General features: G+C 44.9%; 1 protein-coding gene across 1 annotated transcript in view; it reads right to left on the bottom strand.

Moving 5' to 3' along the window:
- Positions 1–21,265, bottom strand: part of LMBRD1 (LMBR1 domain containing 1) — a 354,508-nt gene that overhangs the window by 142,553 nt on the left and 190,690 nt on the right. The window lies entirely within an intron of this gene.

Genomic DNA, 21,265 nt, shown 5'->3' with positions numbered 1-21,265 from the left:
TATATATAATATATATATATTATATATATATATATACACACAAGTGTATATATATATATATATATATATATATATATATATATATATATATATATATATATATATATATATATATATATATATATATATATATATATATATATATATATATAGATACACACACACACTTTTTACAGTCACACAATTCTCAATTCATGGGTACAAAAACCCACATTTTCTTTAGGAAGTTGTAAGGGTTAAAAGTTGACCAGCGATTTCTCATTTTAACAACAAATTTACAAAACCATTTTTTTTTTTAGGGACCATCTTTACATTTGAAGTCACTTTGAGGGGTCTATATGGAAGAAAATACCCAAAAGTGACACCATTCTAAAAACTACACACCCCAAGCTGATCAAAATCACATTCAAGAAGTTTATTAACCCTTCAGGTGCTTCACAGGAATTAATGGAATGTAAAAGGAACATACGAACAACTAACTTATTTCACTAAAATGTAACGTTAGACAATTTTTTTTTCTTTATTTCACAAGGATAAAAGTAAAAAATTAACCCCAAAATGTATAATGCAATTTCTCCTGAACATGCCAATACCCAATATATGGGGAAAAAAACACTGTTTAGGCGCATGACAGAGCTTGGAAGAGAAGGAGCGCCGTTTGACATTTTCAACGCAAAATTGGCTGGAATTGAGATCGAACACCATGTCGCATTTGGAGAACACAATGTGCCTAAACAGTGGAAACCCCCCACAAGTTACCCCATTTTGGAAACTACACCCCAAAAAGGAACTTATCTAGATGTGTGGTGAGCACTTTGAACCCCTAAGTGTTTCACTAAAGTTTATAACGCTCGTTCGTGAAAATAAAGAATCATTTTTTTCATTTTTTTTTTAAAAGATCTTTTAGTCCCCAATTTTTTATTTTCCCAAGGGTAATGGGAGAAATTGGACCCAAACAGTTGTTGTCCAAAGTACGCTGATACCCCATATGTGGGGGGACCACTGTTTGGGCGCATAGCAGAGCTCGGAAGGGAAGGAGCGCCGTTTGACTTTTTCAAAGCAAAATTGGCTGGAATTGAGATTGGACGCCATGTCGCGTTTGGAGAGCTCCTGATGTGCCTGAACAGTGGAAATCCCCCACAAGTGACCCTAAAGTGTTTCAGTAAAGTTTATAACGACCGGTCGTGAAAATAAAAAATCATATTTTTTTTTCCCTCAAACATGATATAATAATAATAATAATAATAATAATAATAATAATTTTATTTATATAGCGCCAACATATTCCGCAGCGCTTTACAAATTATAGAGGGGACTTGTACAGACAATAGACATTACAGCATAACAGAAATACAGTTCAAAACAGATACCAGGAGGAGTGAGGGCCCTGCTCGCAAGCTTACAAACTATGGGGAAAAGGGGAGACACGAGAGGTGGATGGTAACAATTGCTTTAGTTATTCGGACCAGCTATAGTGTAAGGCTCAGGTGTTCATGTAAAGCTGCATGAACCAGTTACCTGCCTAAGTATGTAGCAGTACAGACACAGAGGGCTAATACTGCATAAAGTGTATGAGAACATGATGCGAGGAACCTTTTTTTTTTTTTTTTTTTTTTATTATAAATAGGCCACACAGGGATCGTTAGGTTAATGCATTGAGGCGGTAGGCCAGTCTGAACAAATGAGTTTTTAGGGCACGCTTAAAACTGTGGGGATTGGGGATTAATCGTATTAACCTAGATAGTGCATTCCAAAGAATCGGCGCAGCACGTGTAAAGTCTTGGAGACGGGAGTGGGAGGTTCTGATTATTGAGGATGCTAACCTGAGGTCATTAGCGGAGCGGAGGGCACGGGTAGGGTGGTAGACTGATACCAGGGAGGAGATGTAGGGTGGTGCTGAGCCATGGAGTGCTTTGTGGATGAGGGTAGTAGTTTTGTACTGGATTCTGGAGTGGATGGGTAGCCAGTGTAATGACTGGCACAGGGTAGAGGCATCGGTGTAACGGTTGGTGAGGAATATGATCCTGGCTGCAGCATTCAGGACAGATTGGAGCGGGGAGAGTTTTGCAAGAGGGAGACCGATTAGTAGAGAGTTACAATAGTCCAGACGAGAATGAATAAGTGAAACAGTCAGAGTTTTTGCAGAGTCGAAATTAAGAAAAGGGCGAATTCTAGAAATGTTTTTGAGATGCAGGTAAGAAGAGCGAGCCAGTGATCGGATGTAGGGGGTGAATGAAAGGTCAGAATCAAGGATGACCCCAAGGCAGCGGGCATGTTGCTTTGGAGTAATGGTGGAACCGCACACGGAGATGGCAATGTCAGGCAAAGGTAGGTTAGTAGAGGGAGAGAACACGAGGAGTTCAGTTTTTGACAGGATCTTTTAGTCCCCAATTTTTTAATTTTCCCAAGGGTAACAGGAGAAATTGGACCCAAAAAGTTGTTGTCCAATTTGTCCTGAGTAAGCTGATACTCCATATGTGGGAACAAACTACTGTTTGGGCACACGCCGGGGTTCGGAAGGGAAGCTGTGACGTTTTGGAATGCAGACTTTGATGGAATGGTCTGCAGGGGTCATGTTGCGTTTGCAGAACCCCTGATTTGCCTAAACAGTAGAAACTCCCACAAGTGACCCCATTTTGGAAACTAGACCCCCCAATGAACTTATCTAGATGTGCTTAAACAGTGGCAATACCCAATAAGTGCCCCTTTTTTGGAACTAATCTACTGTTTACTGTTATGTAAATATTATGTAGAGGCATACGTGAGTTGTGTAGTGTTTGTCAGGTTGTCATACGTCAGTTGTTTAAGTCAGAAATGAATTTAGTAGTGCATGGAGGTGTTCTACAGTCTGAAGCATTCTTTCATACACAAACCAGGTTTATTGGGGCAGGTGTTGCATTGGTAAATGGTGTCCTTGCGTACTCCCCTTTTGTAACACACGCGGCACCTTTTTTGCGACTTACCTCTTTTTCCAGTTTGAGGGACCTCTCCTGGGAAATGTTGACCTGGACCTGGTATGATACGAAAACCTTCAGTTCAGGAAGTACTGGGGCCTGCTCCTTTCTGAGTGCCAAATATCAGGGCCTTGATCACTACCTCCTGGAACTGAAGGTACGACGTATCGTTGTGACCTGCACATTATGACAGCAGGAAAGCAGTGAGCATTGCCATCTGTACGATGTACAGCTTCTTGTACCACACCTTGGCCTTTCGCAAAGCACTGTATGGCTGGAGGAGTTGATCAGAGAGATCAACAACCCCCATGTTTTTGTTGTACCCCATTACACAAAATTCAGAAGTGAAGGACAGCATCCAATCCGGGTGAAAAAGAAATAAACACTTTATTGTGCCTTAAATGCGACGTTTCAACCCCATTGGGGTCTTTATCAAGAGGGATGTCTTTTTCTTGACCACCATACATGTTGATGGCAGTGCCCTCTGCACTGTATGAGGTACCTCTGCACAGGTCAGCAAACCAGACTGTGTAATGGGGTACAAACAACAAAATAGCGGCAGACAGCACTCCGTGGTATATAGTGGTGCTCGTCCTAACTCCACAGGATCCAAGTGGAGGAGTACATACCAAAATTCAGAAGTGAAGGACAGCATCCAATCCGGGTGAAAAAGAAATAAACACTTTATTGTGCCTTAAATGCGACGTTTCAACCCCATTGGGGTCTTTATCAAGCATGCTTGATAAAGACCCCAATGGGGTTGAAACGTCGCATTTAAGGCACAATAAAGTGTTTATTTCTTTTTCACCCGGATTGGATGCTGTCCTTCACTTCTGAATTTTGGTATGTACTCCTCCACTTGGATCCTGTGGAGTTAGGACGAGCACCACTATATACCACGGAGTGCTGTCTGCCGCTATTTTGTTGTTTGTACCCCATTACACAGTCTGGTTTGCTGACCTGTGCAGAGGTACCTCATACAGTGCAGAGGGCACTGCCATCAACATGTATGGTGGTCAAGAAAAAGACATCCCTCTTGTCCTTGTACTTTACCACCAGCAGTTCGTCGCTACATTGGGCTCTGGTGTCACCCTTTCTGAGCATCTGCAAAATTAGCGTTTTTGGGAGGCCTCTCTGATTTTTGCAGACAGTACCGCAGGCTGCGGTTCATTGTGCAGAGAGGGTTTTGAAGAGTGGGATGCTGGTATAAAAGTTATCCATGTACAGGTGATAACCTTTATCCAGCAGTGGGTGCACCCAAACCCACACAATTCTCCCACTCACTCCCAGGACAGGGGGGCATTCAGGGGGTTCAATCTGGTTGTCCTTAACTTCATAAACTCCAAACCTTTGGATGTACCCTGAGTTACTCTCACACAGCGTATAGAGTTTAATTCCATACCTGGTGCTCTTACTGGGAAGGTACTGACAGAATTTCAGCCTCCTCTTAAAATGAATTTAGGACTCATGCACGCAGATGTCCCTTTGGGGCACGTACACTTCTGCAAACTACTTGCTGAAGTGTTCGATGACCAGGCGAACTTTGAACAGACTGTTAAAGTTGGGATTTGTGGATGGCCTCAAAATGTGTCTGGGCCATGACCATTCGGAACACTGGAGTGTTGTATAAAACATCAACACTCCAATATTGTTGATGTTCTGGCTTCTTCAGGATCCCATTGTGAAGGACCAGGCCACAAAGCTACAGGGTTTTGTGCCCAAAATTGATGAGCATACAAATTAGTTTGGCCCACCATGAGGTTAACAAAATCCTGAGAGAAAAAGACTTTGAAAAAGTCTAGTTCTGTGACGCAGGTGGAGTCAAACTTGATTCCCGATTCTGCCACAAAATCAGGAATCAGTGGCTCATAATTTTCGGGGGGTTAAGTCCATATGAAGTCAGGAATGGGGGGTGCTGGTTCATCTTCTGGAATGCCCACTCTCCCCAATCCATCAACCTCGCTGTCTCGGGGTAATCCTTGACACTGATCTATCCTTCAAACCACATATCCAAGCCCTTTCCACTTCCTGCCGCCTTCAACTCAAAAATATTTCACGGATCCGTACATTCCTAAACCAAGAATCTGGAAAAACCCTAGTCCATGCCCTCATCATCTCCCGCCTCGACTACTGTAACCTACTGCTCTGTGGCCTCCCCTCTAAGGGTATGTGCACACGTATTTTGGAGCTCTGTGGATTTTTCAGCAGTGGATTTTAGAAATCCGCAGGTAAAAGGCACTGCGTTTTACCTGCGGATTTATCGTGGATTTACTGAGGTTTTTATGAGGATTTTGTGCGGATTTCACCTGCGGATTCCTATTGTGAGGCAGGTGTAAACCGCAGCAGAATCCGCATAAAGAATTGACATGCTGCGGAATGTAACCCGCAGCGTTTCCATGCATTTTTTCCGCATGGGCAATGCAGATTGCGGTTACCATAGGGTTACATTGTACTGTAAATGCATGGAAAGCTGCTGCGGATCCGCAGCTGCAGATCCGCAGCAAAATCCGCAACGTGTGCACATAGCCTAACACTCTCGCACCCCTCCAATCTATTCTAAACTCTGCTGCCCGACTAATCCACCTGTCCCCCCACTATTCCCTGACCTCTCCCCTCTGTCAATCCCTTCACTGGCTCCCCATTACCCAGAGACTCCAGTACAAAACCCTAACCATCACATACAAAGCCATCCACAACCTGTTTCCTCCATACATCTGTGACCTCGTCTCCCGGTACTTTCCTGCACGCAACCTCCGATCCTCACAAGATCTCCTTCTCTACTCCCTTCTTATCTCCTCTTCCCACAATCGCATACAAGATTTCTCTCGCGCACCAACCGTACTCTGGAACTCTCTACCACAACACATCAGACTCTCGCCTACCATCGAAACCTTCAAAAAGAACCTGAAGACCCACCTCTTCCGACAAGCCTACAACCTGCAGTAACCACCGATTGACCAAACCGCTGCACAACCAGCTCTACCCTCACCTACTGTATCCTCACCAATCCCTTGTAGATTGTGAGCCCTCGTGGGCTTGGTCCTCTCTCCTCCTGAACTAGTTGTGACCTGTATTGATTAATATTGCTGTACTTGTTTTTATTATGTATACCCCTCCTCACATGCAAAGCGCCATGGAATAAATGGCGCTATAATAATAATAAATAGTAATAATAATTAATAATGGTGGGTGCCACTTCATCTTCTGTCCTGGGACGTCTGCGTGGTTTTTCAGCAGGACCTGAGGAGGAAGAGGACGAAGAAATATGGGATCCTCTCCCTCGCTATCAGTGTCTGAGGCAAGGAAAGCATATGCCTCCTCCCCCAAACAGCATTGTTGCGGCAAACAGGACGAGCAGGACGACATTTTTTGAATATGGTGATTGTGTCAGTACTTTATTTAACGGTGTGTGTGAGATAGTGGTTGGTGTAAACTTATTTGTCTGAATAGAAAAAGCTAAAAGAAAAAAGCAGCAACCAGGGAGAAAAAAAACGTCAGTGAAAAAAAAAAAAGAGTAAAAAAGCAGACAACAGCTCTGATGAGTGAACTGCGTCACTTATGAAAGTTCAGCGGCTGCTGGATATGCGCACGGGTGTTGGGAAGAAGAAATGTGTCTAAAACAGCAGACACGAGCTCTGATGAGTGGTCTGCGTCACTAATCAAAGCTCGGCGGCTGCTGGATGTGCACACGGGGGTGGCATAAAGTGGGATGAAAAAGCAAAGCGGAAAACAGCAGGAACAAGTGCTGATCGGTGAACTGCGTCACCAATCAACGCTCGGCAGCTGCTGGATGTGCCCACAGAGGTGGCGCAAAGTGTGGTGGAAAGCAGTAAAAAGAGGAGGAAGGGGGGGGGGAGAATGTGATTGGGGTGGATGAAGAGAGATCAGGCAGGGATCAAAACACTTACACTTGTCTTCTTTTTTCTGTCTTCTTTCCTCAGCAGGGATTGTGGTGTCACAGGCTTCTGTGGCACCACAAGGCCAGCACAGCAGCAGATCCTGCAGCGTGACAACTCTGCAGGAATCCTCAGCTAGTGTGAAAACCTGCAGTGAGGTCACAGAGCGGTCATACCGCTGCTGTGCCGCCATTGATGCGATCGATGAGAACATCGATTACACCAGAGCTGGCCCTGGTGGTGCTGGCGTTGCCAGGCAACAGCCTAGGATTGGAGCTCACAGCACCTAGGCAGGTCACACCGCCGCTGTGCCTTGTGATTGGCGCGATCGATGTAATCGTTGATCGCATCAATCAGCGGCTCCAAGCCATGCTCTTACAGCTCCGATCCTAGGCAGGTCACAGGCAGGAGCTCCGATCCTAGGCAGGTCACAGGCAGGAGCACCGATCCTAGGCTGGGACATCACTGTTTCAGGCACCGATTGCCTGAAACAATGAGAAATGCTGTGATTGGCTGTTCAGAACTGAACAGCCAATAACAGCGATCGTGGGTGCGGGAGGGTGGCGACACCCCACAGGATGACGGCAGCATCTACCCAGAGGTAAGATGGTGCTGTAATTTTAATGCGATCATCGCGACTTCGGTTGCAGTGTCGCATTAAAAAATGACGTAATATTCCGTCCATGGTCAATCAGACCGAGGTCACATTGACAGAATATTAAGTCAGATGTCAGAAAGGGGTTGAATTTATAGTGGGTGGAGCTAAGAAGGAGGGTGTGGCAAACTGAATCCAACAAACTTACTATAATTTATGCCAAAGAGTGGCAAATTTTAGAAATCTACTTCAGCAGCAGATTTTTAATCATGTCACCATTTTGTCCCTTTTTTTTCGAGGACTGATACAACTGGGCAGACTGAGTAAGGAGGGATACAGGTAACAGGCAAGCAATAAGAAATAATCTTCATTACAGTTTATGAGGTGCATAGAGCAGAGGTGAGAAGCCACAGAGGATCAGATACAGTAGGGGGATATGTAAAAGTGATAATCTTTACCTCCCCTTCTGCACAGGAGAAACACCAGGAACAAAACACAAACTCGATGCAGCAGAGCAAGAAAGGGTTAAACGTCTTACACACAAGGTGAAGAGGAGCACTTCTAACTTCTTATTATTCAAGGTGGAGAAGGGGCATGGAAAGAAGAACAGGGCATACTGATAGCACACTAGAACTGAGGAAAGGAGCCCAGGAAACATTTTATCCAGGAAGGCAAGTGGACACAAGAAGCACTGCTGCCTAACCCATCAGCCTGAGCTGACAGAAGTTGCAGAAACAAGTCAATTTACTTATTTTACTGCTTCCCTGAACTTAACCGGGAATCTGTAGTTGGGATCAACCCTCCTATAGCCGGTCATATGAAACTGAATAAAATGATACCTTAATATTTGAGACCGAATGTCTTATTGTTGAAAAATCCATACATTTTCTTATGAATATGAGCTGTTAAGGCTGGTTTCACATTTGCGTCTGTTCGCACAGCGCTTGATCCACATACATCCACATGCGTCCATACAGTATATTTAACATGGTGTACGCATGGACATGCGTTTGCGTGAGTCATTTCGTGATGTGCAGCTGGGCGCGGCGAACGCAACATGTTGCATTTCTGGAGGCGTCAAAAATCCGTCAAATATGCGCATGCATAAAAAAACGGGTTACTGTCTATGGTAATGCAGGCATACGCATGCATTCAATGCACTTGCGTACTTCAGACAGTGCATGTCCAGGAAATGACTGAGACACGCCCAATGAGACACGACCCCTCGAAATATCGAACGCATGCGCATAAAAAACGCAAACAGGCAAAAATCGCATGCACATGACACGCAATGTCTTTTTTGCAGTCATGTGTAAGCTGATGCGGATAAAAAACGCTGCGTAAACAAGCATTTGCATGTGTTTACGTATGCAGATGATATGCTGCGCACATATACGCAAATGTGAACTTAGCCTAAGATCTATGGGCGAGGCATTGATCTGCATGAGAATTTTCTTCCAGGGCTTAATTTAAATGAAGTGGGACATTACCAGTATGAAACATGTAGATCAGGAAAGCAGACTGTCATTATATAAATAAGTGTAAAACGCCACCCAGCTTCAAAAAATCTCCGGGGTCTTGGCTACCAGGGGTAGCCGAGACTGCGGAGAACATAATTCGTGTCAGTTTTTACCATCCCCAGTCTCGAGATCGCCATTATTCACTGAATAATGGCGATCACAAAGAAAAGTCCTATTTTCAATTCATTTCACTCTCCTCAGATATGATCTAGCATACCAGAGGAGAGAAAAAGGGTTCCTAGAGCCCCCTCAGTAACTCTGCCCTCCACGTCATCTTCCTTGAAGAAAATGGCGGGCACATGAAAGTGCGCCCGCCGAGATCTGCAGGCCGGTACTCAGCAACAATAGGAGATTTTTCCTATCGGTTCAATTTGATCACTGTGATAGGGTTTATCACAGTGATCAAAATAAAATTAAAAAAAAAAATAGTAAATCAAACCCCCTTTGTTATCCACTTAGTTAGGTAAAGATAATTAAAAAAAAATGTATTTTTCTCCATACTTTGCAGCTGGGGTTGGGGTAAGATTGGGGTCACGGTGGTGCTGGGGTTAGGGGTGTGTTGAGCTTAGGGTTGGAGTTAGAATTGGGGGGGCTTCCACTATTTAGGCACATCGGGGGGTCTCCAAATAAAACAAGGTGGCCACCATCAATTCCAGACATTTTTGCCTAAAAGAAAAAAAAACAAACAGTTATCCCTCCCTTTTGAGCCATGCCATTCAACAAAACAGTGGCTTTCCCCCACGTATGGATTATCAGCATACTCAGGAGAAATTGCACAAAAATGTTGTGGTCTATTTTCTCCTGATACCCTTGTGAAAATAAAAAAGTATAGGTCCAAAGTACATTTTTTGTGAAAAAATTAAAATGTAAATTTTTCCTTCCACATTGCTTTAGCTCTCGTGAATAACCTGAAGGGTTATTAAACTTCTTGAATGTGGTTTTGCTCCCCAAAGTCACTTCAAATGTGAAGTGGTCCCTAAAAAAAATTGTAAATTTTGTTGGAAAAATGAGAAATCACTGATCAACTTTTAACCCTTACAACTTCCTAACAAAAAAAAAATTATATTCCAAAATTGTGCTGATGTAAAGATGACATGTGAGAAATGTTATTTATTAGCTATGTTGTGTGACACCTCTGATTTAGGCCATGTTCACACAATGCGTTTTTTACTGCGGAACTGCCGCGATTTTGCCGCTGCGGGTCCGCAGCTGTTTTCCATGCAGGGTACAGTACAATGTTACCCTATGGAAAACAGGAACCGCTGTGCCCACATTGCGGAAATTCACTAAAAAAGCCGCGCTGAATTGCTGCGGTAAAAAAGAAGGACCATGTCACTTCTTTGTGCAAAACTGCAGCGGTTCTGCACCCATTGACCTCCATTGTGAGGGTCAAACCCGCAGTAAAACCCGCAGATGAAAAAAATATCTGCGGGTTTTCTGCGGTTTGTGGTGCAGAACCGCTGCAGGGTTACGGGGAGGGTTAGGGGTAGGGTTAGGGGTAGGGTAGGGTTAGGGGTAGGGTTAGGGGTAGGGTTAGGGGTAGGGTATTTTCAGCCATTTTAACCCTAAAAAACTTCCTAGAAAACGCACAGACTCTGCAGAGAAAACTGCATAAAAAACCGCATCAAAAAACGCACAAAAAACGCACCTGCGTTTTCTGCCAAGAGCTGCGGTTTTTAGTGCAGAAAAAACAGCAGGGAAATCAGGAACGTGTGAACATAGCCTTAAGGGCAAAAAAATTAAAAGTTTGAAAATTGCTACATTTTCTAAATTTTTGTCAAATTTCCGTTTTTTTTTTTTTTTTTTTTTTATAAATAAACTAAATAAAATAAGTCATATTGAAGAAATTACACCACTAACATGAAGTACAATAAGTGACGAAAAAAAATCTCAGAATCACCAGGATCCGTTGGAGCATTCCAGAGCTATAACTTTTAAGGGGTTAAAAATAAAAAAAAGTAAGAAAAAAAACTTCAAATCACCTCCTTTTGCCCAACTTAAAATAAAACAATTAGGAAATATCAAAAATACACATATTTGGTATTGCCTCATTCAGAAACACCCGATCAAAACATAACAAGAATTAATCCATTCGGCAGAAGGTGTAACAAGAAAAAACAAAAAACAAAAATAAATAAAAAATAAATAAACAAAAGTATTACGTTTTTTGGGCTGCCACAACATTGCAATAAAATGCAATGACATGCAAAAACATTGCATCTATTTCAAAATTTTAAAAGCGATAAAAAAAGTCAACTTGGCACGCAAAAATAAAACCCTCACTTAGCTTTAACCCCTTAGCGACCGCCGATACGCCTTTTAACGGCGGCCGCTAAGGGTACTTAAACCACAGCGCCGTTTTAACGGCGCTGTGGAAAAAGTAAATAGCGCCCCCCAGAGTCGGATTTTCTCCGGGGTCTCGGCTGCCGGGGGTAGCCGAGACCCCAGAGAACATGATTCGGGGGGTTTTTAACCCACCCCGCATTTGCGATCGCTGGTAATTAACCGCTTACCGCGATCGCAAAAAAAAAAAACGCGATCTCTTTTTAATTTCTCTGTCCTCCGATGTGATCGCACATCGGAGGACAGAGAAAAGGGGTCCCAGGTAGCCCCCAATACTCACCTATCTCCCCCGATGCTCCTCGTGGCTCCCGGTGGGCGCCGCCATCTTCAAAATGGTGGGCGCATGCGCAGTGCGCCCGCCGGCCGGCCCTGCGAGAATCTTTGGGGTCTCGGCTGCCGGGGGTAGCCGAGACCCCAAAGAGCATGATCGGGGTCGGTTTTACCGACCCCTGTTTTGCGATCTCCGATAATTAACTGTTTACCGGCGACCGCAAAAAAAAAAAAAAAAAGTAAAGTGTAATTCTCTGTCCTCTGAAGTGATCGCACATCAGAGGACAGAGAAATAGGGGGATTCGGGGACCCTGCCATACTCACCTGTGTCCCTGGGTCCTCCTGCTGCTCCTCCTGGCCGCCGGCAAAAGAAAATGGCGGGCGCATGCGCAGTGCGCCCGCCACCTGTCTCCATCTGCCGGCCGGCAGGAGAAGAGCAGTTGGGGCTAAAATTAGGGTTAGGGGTAGGGTTAGGGCTAGGGTTAGGGCTAGGGTTAGGGGTAGGGTTAGGGCTAGGGGTAGGGCTAGGGTTAGGGCTAGGGGTAGGGTTAGGGCTAAATTTAGGGTTAGGGTTGGGGCTAAATTTAGGGTTAGGGTTGGGGCTAAATTTAGAGTTAGGGTTGGGGCTAAATTTAGGGTTAGGCTTCTTTCACACTTACGTCGGTACGGGGCCGTCGCAATGCATCGGCCCGACATACCGACACACGTTGTGAAAATTGTGCACAACGTGGGCAGCGGATGTAGTTTTTCAACGCATCCGCTGCCCAATCTATGTCCTGGGGAGGAGGGGGCAGAGTTACGGCCACGCATGCGCGGTCAGATATGGCGGATGCGACGTACAAAAAAACGTTACATTGAACGTTTTTTTGTGTTGACGGTCCGCCAAAACACTGATCCAGTGCACGACAGACGCGACGTGTGACCATCCGTCACGATCCGTCGGCAATACAAGTCTATGGGCAAAAAACGCATCCTGCGGGCACATTTGCAGGATCCGTTTCTTGTCCAAAACGACGGATTGCGACGGATGCCAAACAACGCAAGTGTGAAAGTAGCCTTAGGGCTAGGGTTAGGGTTGGGGCTAAAGTTAGGGTTAGAGTTTGGATTAGGGTTAGGGTTTGGATTAGGGTTGGTTTTAGGGTTAGGGTTGGCATTAGGGTTACGCTTGGGATTAGGGTTAGGTTTGGGATTAGGGTTAAGGTTAGGGTTGTGATTAGGGGTGTATTGGGATTAGGGTTAGGTTTGAGGTTAGGGTTGAGATTAGGATTAGGGGTCTGTTGGATTTAGGGTTTTGATTAGGGTCATGGTTAGGGTTGACATTAGGGTTGTTTTGGGGTAAGGGTTGTGATTATGGTTAGGGTTAGTGATTAGGATTATGGATCAGGTTGGGATTAGGGTTAGGGGTGTGTTGGGGTTAGGGTTGGAGCTAGAATTGGGGGGTTTCCACTGTTTAGGTACATCAGGGGGTCTCCAAACACGATAGCCAATTTTGCGCTCAAAAAGTCAAATGGTGCTCCCTCCCTTCTGAGCTCTGCCGTGCGCCTAAACAGTGGGTTACCCCCACATATGGGGCATCAGCATACTCGGGATAAATTGGACAAAAACTTCTGGGGTCCAATTTCTCTTGTTACCCTTGTGAAAATAAAAACTTGGGGGCTACAAAATCCTTTTAGTGGAAAAATATATATATATTTTTTTATGACTCTGCATTATAAACTTCTGTGAAGCACTTGGGTATTCAAAGTTCTCACCACACATCTAGATAAGTTCCTTGGGGGGTCTAGTTTCCAAAATGGGGTCATTTGTGGAGGGTTTCTACTGGTTAGGTACATCAGGGGCTCTGCAAACGCAACGTAATGCCCGCAGACCATTCTATCAAAGTCTGCATTCCAAAACGGTGCACCTTCCTTCCGAGCTCTGCCGTGCGCCCAAACAGTGGTTTACCCCCACATATGGGGTACCAGCATACTCCGGACAAATTGGACAACAACTTTTGGGGTCCAATTTCCCTTGTTACCCTTGTGAAAATAAAAACTTGGGGGCTACAAAATCTTTTTTGTGGAAAAAAATATATTTTTTATTTTCACGACTCTGCATTCTAAACTTCTGTGAAGCACTTGGGCATTCAAAGTTCTCACCACACATCTACATAAGTTCCATGGGGGGTCTAGTTTCCAAAATGCGGTCACTTGTGGTGCGCCTTAACAGTGGTTTACCCTCACATATGGGGTATCGACGTATTTAGGAGAAATCGCACAACAACTTTTGTGGTCTAATTTCTCCTGTTACCCTTGTGAAAATAAGAATTTGTGGGCGAAAAGATCATTTTTGTGTAAACAAAAGCGATTTTTTTATTTTCACGGCTCCACGTTATAAACTTCTGTGAAGCACTTGGGGGTTCAAAGTGCTCACCACACATCTAGATAAGTTCCTTAAGGGGTCTAGTTTCCAAAATGGTGTCACTTGTGGGGAGTTTCCACTGTTTAGGCACATCAGGGGCTCTCTAAACGTGACATGGCGTCCGATCTCAATTCCAGCCAATTCTGCATTGAAAAAGTCAAACGGCGCTCCTTCACTTCTAAGTTATGCAGTGCGCCCAAAAAGTGGTTTACCCCCACATATGGGGTATTGGCGTATTCAGGAGAAATTTCATAACAAAATTTATGGTTACATTTCTGTTTTTACACTTGTGAAAATAAAAAAAATGGTACTGAATTCAGATGTTTGCAAAAAAAAGTTAAATGTACATTTTTTCCTTCCACATTGTTTCAGTTCCTGTGAAGCACGTAAAGGGTTAATAAACTTCTTGAATGTGGTTTTGAGAACCTTGAGGGGTGTAGTTTTTAGAATGGTGTCACACTTCATTATTTTCTATCATATAGACCCCTCAAAATGACTTCAAATGTGATGTGGTCCCTAAAAAAAAATGGTGTTGTAAAAATGAGAAATTGCTGGTCAACTTTTAACCCTTATAACTACCTAACAAAAAAAATTTTGTTTCCAAAATTGTGCTGATGTAAAGTAGACATGTGTGAAATGTTATTTATTAACTATTTTTCATGACATATCTCTCTGATTTAAGGGCATAAAAATACAAAGTTTGAAAATTGCAAAATTTTAAAAATTTTCGCCATATTTCCGTTTTTTTCATAAATAATCGCAAGTAATATTGAAGAAATGTTACCACTAACATGAAGTACAATATGTCACGAAAAAACAATCTCAGAATCAGCGGGATCCGTTGAAGCGTTCCAGAGTTATAACATAACTGTCATAAGTGACAGTGGTCAGAATTGCAAAAATTGGCTCGGTCATGAAGTACCAAATTGGCTCTGTCACTAAGGGGTTAAATCACGAAAAATGGAGACGCAATGGGTCTCAGAAAATGGCGCCTTTTTGTAAAACAAATTTTGGATTTTTTTTCCATCATTAAAATAAAAAAGAACCTAGACATATCTATATACTCATAATGACCTGGAGAATCACAATGGCAGGTCAGTTTTAGCAGTTGGTGATCATTGTCAAAAAAAAATGTTAAATTTGGTTTTTTGTTAGCAATATCACTGCACTTGGAATTTTTTCCCCCCGTTTTCCAGTACATCATATGGTAAAATCAATGGCATTGTTCTAACGTACATCTCATCCCGCAAAAAACAAGCTCTCACTCTGCCATATTGATGGAAAAATCAAAAAAAGTTATGACTCTGGGAAGAAGGTGATAAAAAAAAACAAACGCAAAAACGGAAAATGGCTCGAGGGTGAAGGGGTTAAAACAACCTCTGTACACAGATTCTTAGGGAAATCTATGTCAGGCCAAGAGATCTTAGTTCATTTGCATGCAAGAAAAATATTTACCGTATATACTCTAGTATTAGCCGAGATTTTCAGCCCACTTTTTTGGGCTGAAAGTCCCCCTCTCGGCTTATACTCGAGTCATACCCAGGGTTCGGCAGGGGAGGGGGAGCGGGGGCAGTGAAATTATACTCACCTACTCCTGACGCGGTCCCTGGCTTCCCCGGCGCCAGCAGCTTCTTCCTGTACAGAGCAGTCACATGGCTCCCATAGAGGTGGAGCCGCATATTCATTACTGTAGTGAGCGGTAACGGTGACCGCTCAGTACAGAATGAAGCTGCGGTGTCGGGGAAGCAGGGACTGCACAGCACCAGGAGCAGGTGAGGGAGCGCTGCACGATATTCACCTGCTCCGCGTTCCGGGCGCCGCTCTGTCTTCAGCAGTGACGCTCAGGTCAGAGGGCGCGGTGATGTGGTTAGTGCGCGCCCTCTGCCTGAACATCAGTGCAGAAGACGCTGAAGATGGAGTGGCGCCGGAACAAGGAGCAGGTGAATATTGAAAGTGCCGGGGGCCTGAGCGACGGAGAGGTAAGTATGTGATTTATTTTTTTTATCGCAGCAACAGCAAATGGGGCAAGTGTCTGTATGGAGCATCTTATGGGGCCATAACTTTTGTGCAGAACTATATGGGGCAAGTGTCTATATGGGGCCATAATCAACGTTTGTGCAGCACTACATAGGGCCATAACGTTTGTGCAGCACTATATGGGGCCATAACGTTTGTGCAGAACTATATGAGGCCATAACGTTTGTGCAGCACTATATGGGGCCATAACGTTTGTATAGCACTATATGGGGCAAGTGTTTGTATGGAGCATCTATGGGGCCATAACGTTTGTGTAGCACTATATGGGGAAAGTATTTGTATGGAGCATCTTATGGGGCCTTAATGTTTGTGCAGCACTATATGGGGCCATAACGTTTGTGCAGCACTATATGGGGCCATAACGTTTGTGCAGCACTATATGGGGCCATAACGTTTGTGCAGCACTATATGGGGCAAGTGTCTGTATGGGGCCATAATTAACGTTTGTGGAGTATTACGGTATATGGGGCAAGTGTCTGTATGGAACATCTTATAGGGCCATAATCAAGGTTTGTGCAGCACTATATAGAGCAAATAACTTTATGGAGCATCTTATGGGGCCATAATCAGCATTTGTGCAGCATTATATTGGGCAAATGTGTCTATGGAGCATCTTATGAGGTCATTATTAACCTTTATGCAGGATTATATGGGGAATATTTTAATATGGAGCATCTTATGGGGCCCATCATAAACTTTATGGAGCCTTACATGGGGCTCCTGATTCAATACGGATATTCAAAAACACAACCTACTGATGCCTCAACTAATTTTACTTTTATTGGTATCCATTTCTACTTTTGACATTTACCGGTAGCTGCTGCATTTCCCACCCTAGGCTTATACTTGAGTCATTAAGTTTTCCCAGTTTTTTGTGGCAAAATTAAGGGGGTCAGCTTATACTCGAGTATATACGGTATTTCTGGGGAATAAGACATTGGATTGCAGATATCAATGTGTAATTTTATTCAACTTTCTATGACCTACATGACCATGTAGCTGGTTTGGGAGGGTTGTTCCTGCTGACAGATTCCTTTTAACAGCAGCCTGTATCTGTACAAACTAGACAGTATAACAACTCCAGCACAATTCACTTACTGCATGTTCTCTCCTATGTCCCTGAGTTTCCCAATGCATAAACCGCTTCTCCTCACCGCTCTCCCTACACAGATCCTGCTGAATTTCACCTGCGATGGCCAGTCAATGAGGTCAGCACCACTCCTCTTCCCCCTACTCTGTCCGCTCCACCGATAAAAAGAAACACAGAGCTGCTAAGTAGCGAGGAGGAAGAGGTCAAAAATTAATTTTATTTTGTAAAAAATCTGAATCGTGACTACTAGGGTTGAGCGAAACGGATCGGTCATTTTCATAAGTCGCCAAAGTCGCGTTTCCTATGACGCGTTCAGCGCCATTTCTCAGCCAATGAAGGTGGATGCAGAGTGATGACATAGGTCCTGGTCCCCACCATCTTAGAGAAGGGCATGGCAGTGATTGGGTTGCTTTCTGTGGCGTCACAGGGGCTATAAAGGGGCGTGCACGCCAACCGCCATCTTACTGCTGCCGATCTGAGTACAGGGAGAGGTTGCTGCCGCTTCTTCAGAAGCAGGGATAGCATTAGGCAGGGTACATTAACCACCAAACCGCTTGTGCTGTAGCGAATTCCACTGTCCAACACCACCTTTTCTTTGCAGGGACAGTGGGGGCTAGATTTTTCTTCATCAGCTCTGTATCTTATTGGGCTGCCCTAGAAGGCTCCCTGATAGCTGCATTGCTGTGTGTACGCCGCTGTGCAAACCAACTGCTTTTTTCAAAGCACAAATCCTGTTGCTACTTCCTTTCTGCACAGCTATCTTGTTTGTTTGTCCACACTTTTGTGTGCAGCAGTCCTTTTTATTGCTACCTGCCATACTTTTCTGAGATTACTGTAGGGAAATAGTAATTGTAGTACAGTCCCTTTTTTTTTTAATATATCTTCAAGCCACTTTCTGCCCCTGAAACTGTGTAGTGTAAAACAGTGGGCCTGTATTTTTCTGCACTGTCCCACACCTAAAAAGGAGATTTATATTGCCAATCAGTGCATCTGCGCCAGTCTTGTCTGCGGTATCTGTCACTCATTTTCTGCCACAGAAAATATACTGTTATACAGTGGGCCAGATTTATTCACTAGTCTCCCAGAAGAAAAAAAAAGGGGGGGGGGGGGGGAGATTAATATTGGCAAATCTGCATCTGTGCCAGTCCTGTCTGTGGCATCTGTCTGTCATTTTCTGCCACAGAAAATATACTGTTCAACAGTGGGCCTGATTTATTCACTAGTCTCCCATATAAAAGAGAGGGGGAGATTGTTATTGCCAGTGTATGCATCTGCGTCAGTCCTGTTAGTGGCATATCTGTCAGCCACTGTCTGCCACTGAAGCTGTGTACTATTATACAGTGGGCCTGATTTTCCCTCCAGTCTCACACACCTATAAAGGGAGATTTAAGTTCACCACAAGTTTGCGTACACCTTGTAACTGGTTTTACAGTACCAAATACCATTTGTTTGGTGACATTTTTCAAAGAATGAGGAAGTCTGGTGCAAGAGGTCGTGCCCGTGGGCGGTCATTGCCAGCTGGTAATGATGGTAGTGGTGGAGCATCAGGTGGTCGTGGGAAAAGCAATATAGCACCTAAGTCTAGAGTTGTTGAGCCAGCGTCATCGTCTGGCTACACAAGGCCTCGATCGCTCCCTTTTCTGGGAGTAGGAAAACCGCTTTTAAAGCCGGAGCAGCAGGAACAAGTTTTGGCTTTCCTTGCTGACTCTGCCTCTAGCTCTTCCGCCTCCTCTTCGGAAAGTGCAAAATGTGAAAGCAGCGCGTCGTCAGTGGACGTTCCCGGTCAGGGACAAGTCGCTTCCTTGTGTTCTTCACCCAGAACAACAGAGAAGGATGCGTCAGGCGACAACGGGTTACTCCATGGAGCTCTTTACACATACCGTGCCTGGGTTAGAAAGGGAAATTGTTAATAGGCCATGCCCTTTACAAGATGAATCGGACATGCAGTGCACAGATGCACAGCCAGAGCCAGATTATTATGCTATTCCTTTGAGTCAGATCACAACATTGCCCTCGCAGCGTACTGAGCCAGAATCTGACCCTGATGAGACTATGGAGCCCCGTCACGAACGCTATAGCACCGGCTTACACGGTGACACAGAGGAAGGTGCACAGGACATAGAAGAGGAGGTCATAGATGACCCAGTTGTTGACCCCGATTGGCAGCCATTGGGGGAAAAGGGTGCAGCCGGCAGTAGCTCTGAAGCGGAGGAGGAGGAGCTGCAGCAGGCATCAACATCGCAACAGGTTCCATCTGGCGGGCCCGTATCTAGCCAAAAACGTGTGGCAAAACCAAAAACAGTTGTAGGACAGCGTGGCCATCCGGTTAAAGTAGCTCAGTGTACAATGCCTGAAAAGGTATCCGATAGTAAGAAGAGTGCATTTTTTTTAACGAAGATCCAAATGATCAGTGCAAAGTCATCTGTAAGAAATGCTCAAGGACCTTCAGCAGAGGTCAGAATGTTAAAAATCTAAATACAAGTTGCATGCGTAGACATTTAACCACCATGCATTTGCAAGCCTGGACTAACTACCAAACGTCCCTTAACGTTGTTGCACCCTCTCACAATGAAGCTAGTCAGCAACGCTACATCCCTTCCCTCACTGTAAGCCCACCATTTACCACACCACCTGCAGTAAATGTGGAGGTTTCGTCACGTCACAAGGCCAAAGCAGTCAGGGAATCACCAGGTTTGTGGTAGGAAACACTGTATGTAGGGCAACAGCAAGAATACCATCACCAATCCTCTCTCAGTCTGCCATGTCCACCGGCACCCCCGCTAGTTCCACCATATGCAGCTCTCGAGTCCAGCTCACCCTACAAGAGACTCTCGTTAGGAAAAGGAAGTACTCATCCTCGCATCCACGCACACAGGGTTTGAACGCCCACATTGCTAGACTAATCTCATTAGAGATGATGCCCTACTAGTTAGTTGAAAGCGAAGCTTTCAAAGCCCTGATGGACTACGCTGTACCACGCTACGAGCTACCCAGTCGACACTTCTTTTCGAGAAACGCCATCCCAGCCCTCCACCAGCATGTAAAAGGCCGCATTGTCCATGCACTCAGGCAATCTGTGAGTAGAAAGGTGCACCTGACAACAGATGCATGGACCAGTAGGCATGGCCAGGGGCGTTATGTCTCCATCACTGGGTTAATGTGGTGGATGCAGGGTCCACAGGGGACAGCAATATTGGGACAGTTCTGCCTAGCCCACGGTCTAGGAAACAGTTGGCTTTAGGAGTTCGCCCCCCCTCCTCCTCCTCCTGCTCATCCTCCAGCAGAAGCGAGAGCTCGTCCACAGACCGCAGTCGCACGACCACTCCATCCGCAGCTGCCACTGTTGCACACGAGGTGTCCCATTATGGAACAGCTAGTGGCAAGCGTCAGCAGGCTGTATTGGCAATGAAGTGTTTGGGCGACAGACACACCGCGGAAGTTCTGTCCGAGTTCTTGCAGCAAGAAACTCGGTCATGGCTGGGCACTGTACATATTGAGGCAGGCAAGGTAGTGAGTGATAACGGAAGGAATTTTATGGCTGCCATAGCCCTTTCACAACTGAAACACATTCCTTGCCTGGCTCACACCTTAAACCTGGTGGTGCAGTGCTTCCTGAAAAGTTATCCGGGGTTACCCGACCTGCTCCTCAAGGTACGCAGACTTTGCTTGCAGATCCGCCGTTCGCCCGTACACTCCAGCCATATGCAGAACCATCAGCGATCTTTGAATCTTCCCCAGCATCGCCTAATCATAGATGTTGCAACAAGGTGGAACTCCACACTGCACATGCTTCAGAGACTGTGCGAACAGAGGCTTGCTGTTATGTATTTGTGGGAGGATACACATACACGGGCAGGCAGTTGGATGGCAGACATGGAGATCTCAGGTGTGCAGTGGTCGAAGCTACAAGACCTGTGTCAAGTCCTTCAGTGTTTTGAGGAATGCACACGGCTCGTTATTGCAGACAACGCCATAATAAGCATGAGCATCCCCCTAATGCGTCTGCTGATGCAAAGTTTGACGCACATAAAGGAGCAGGCGTATGCAGCCGAGGACGAGGGAAGCCTTGATGACAGTCAGCCATTGTCTGGTCAGGGAAGTCTACTGCTGGGGTGTCAAACTGCATTCCTTGAGGGCCTCAAACCATGCGTGTTTTCAAG

The sequence above is a fragment of the Ranitomeya imitator genome, chromosome 5 (genome assembly GCF_032444005.1).
Source record: "Ranitomeya imitator isolate aRanImi1 chromosome 5, aRanImi1.pri, whole genome shotgun sequence".
Classification (NCBI taxonomy): Eukaryota; Metazoa; Chordata; class Amphibia; order Anura; family Dendrobatidae; genus Ranitomeya; species Ranitomeya imitator.
This window is presented reverse-complemented; position numbering and strand designations above follow the sequence as displayed.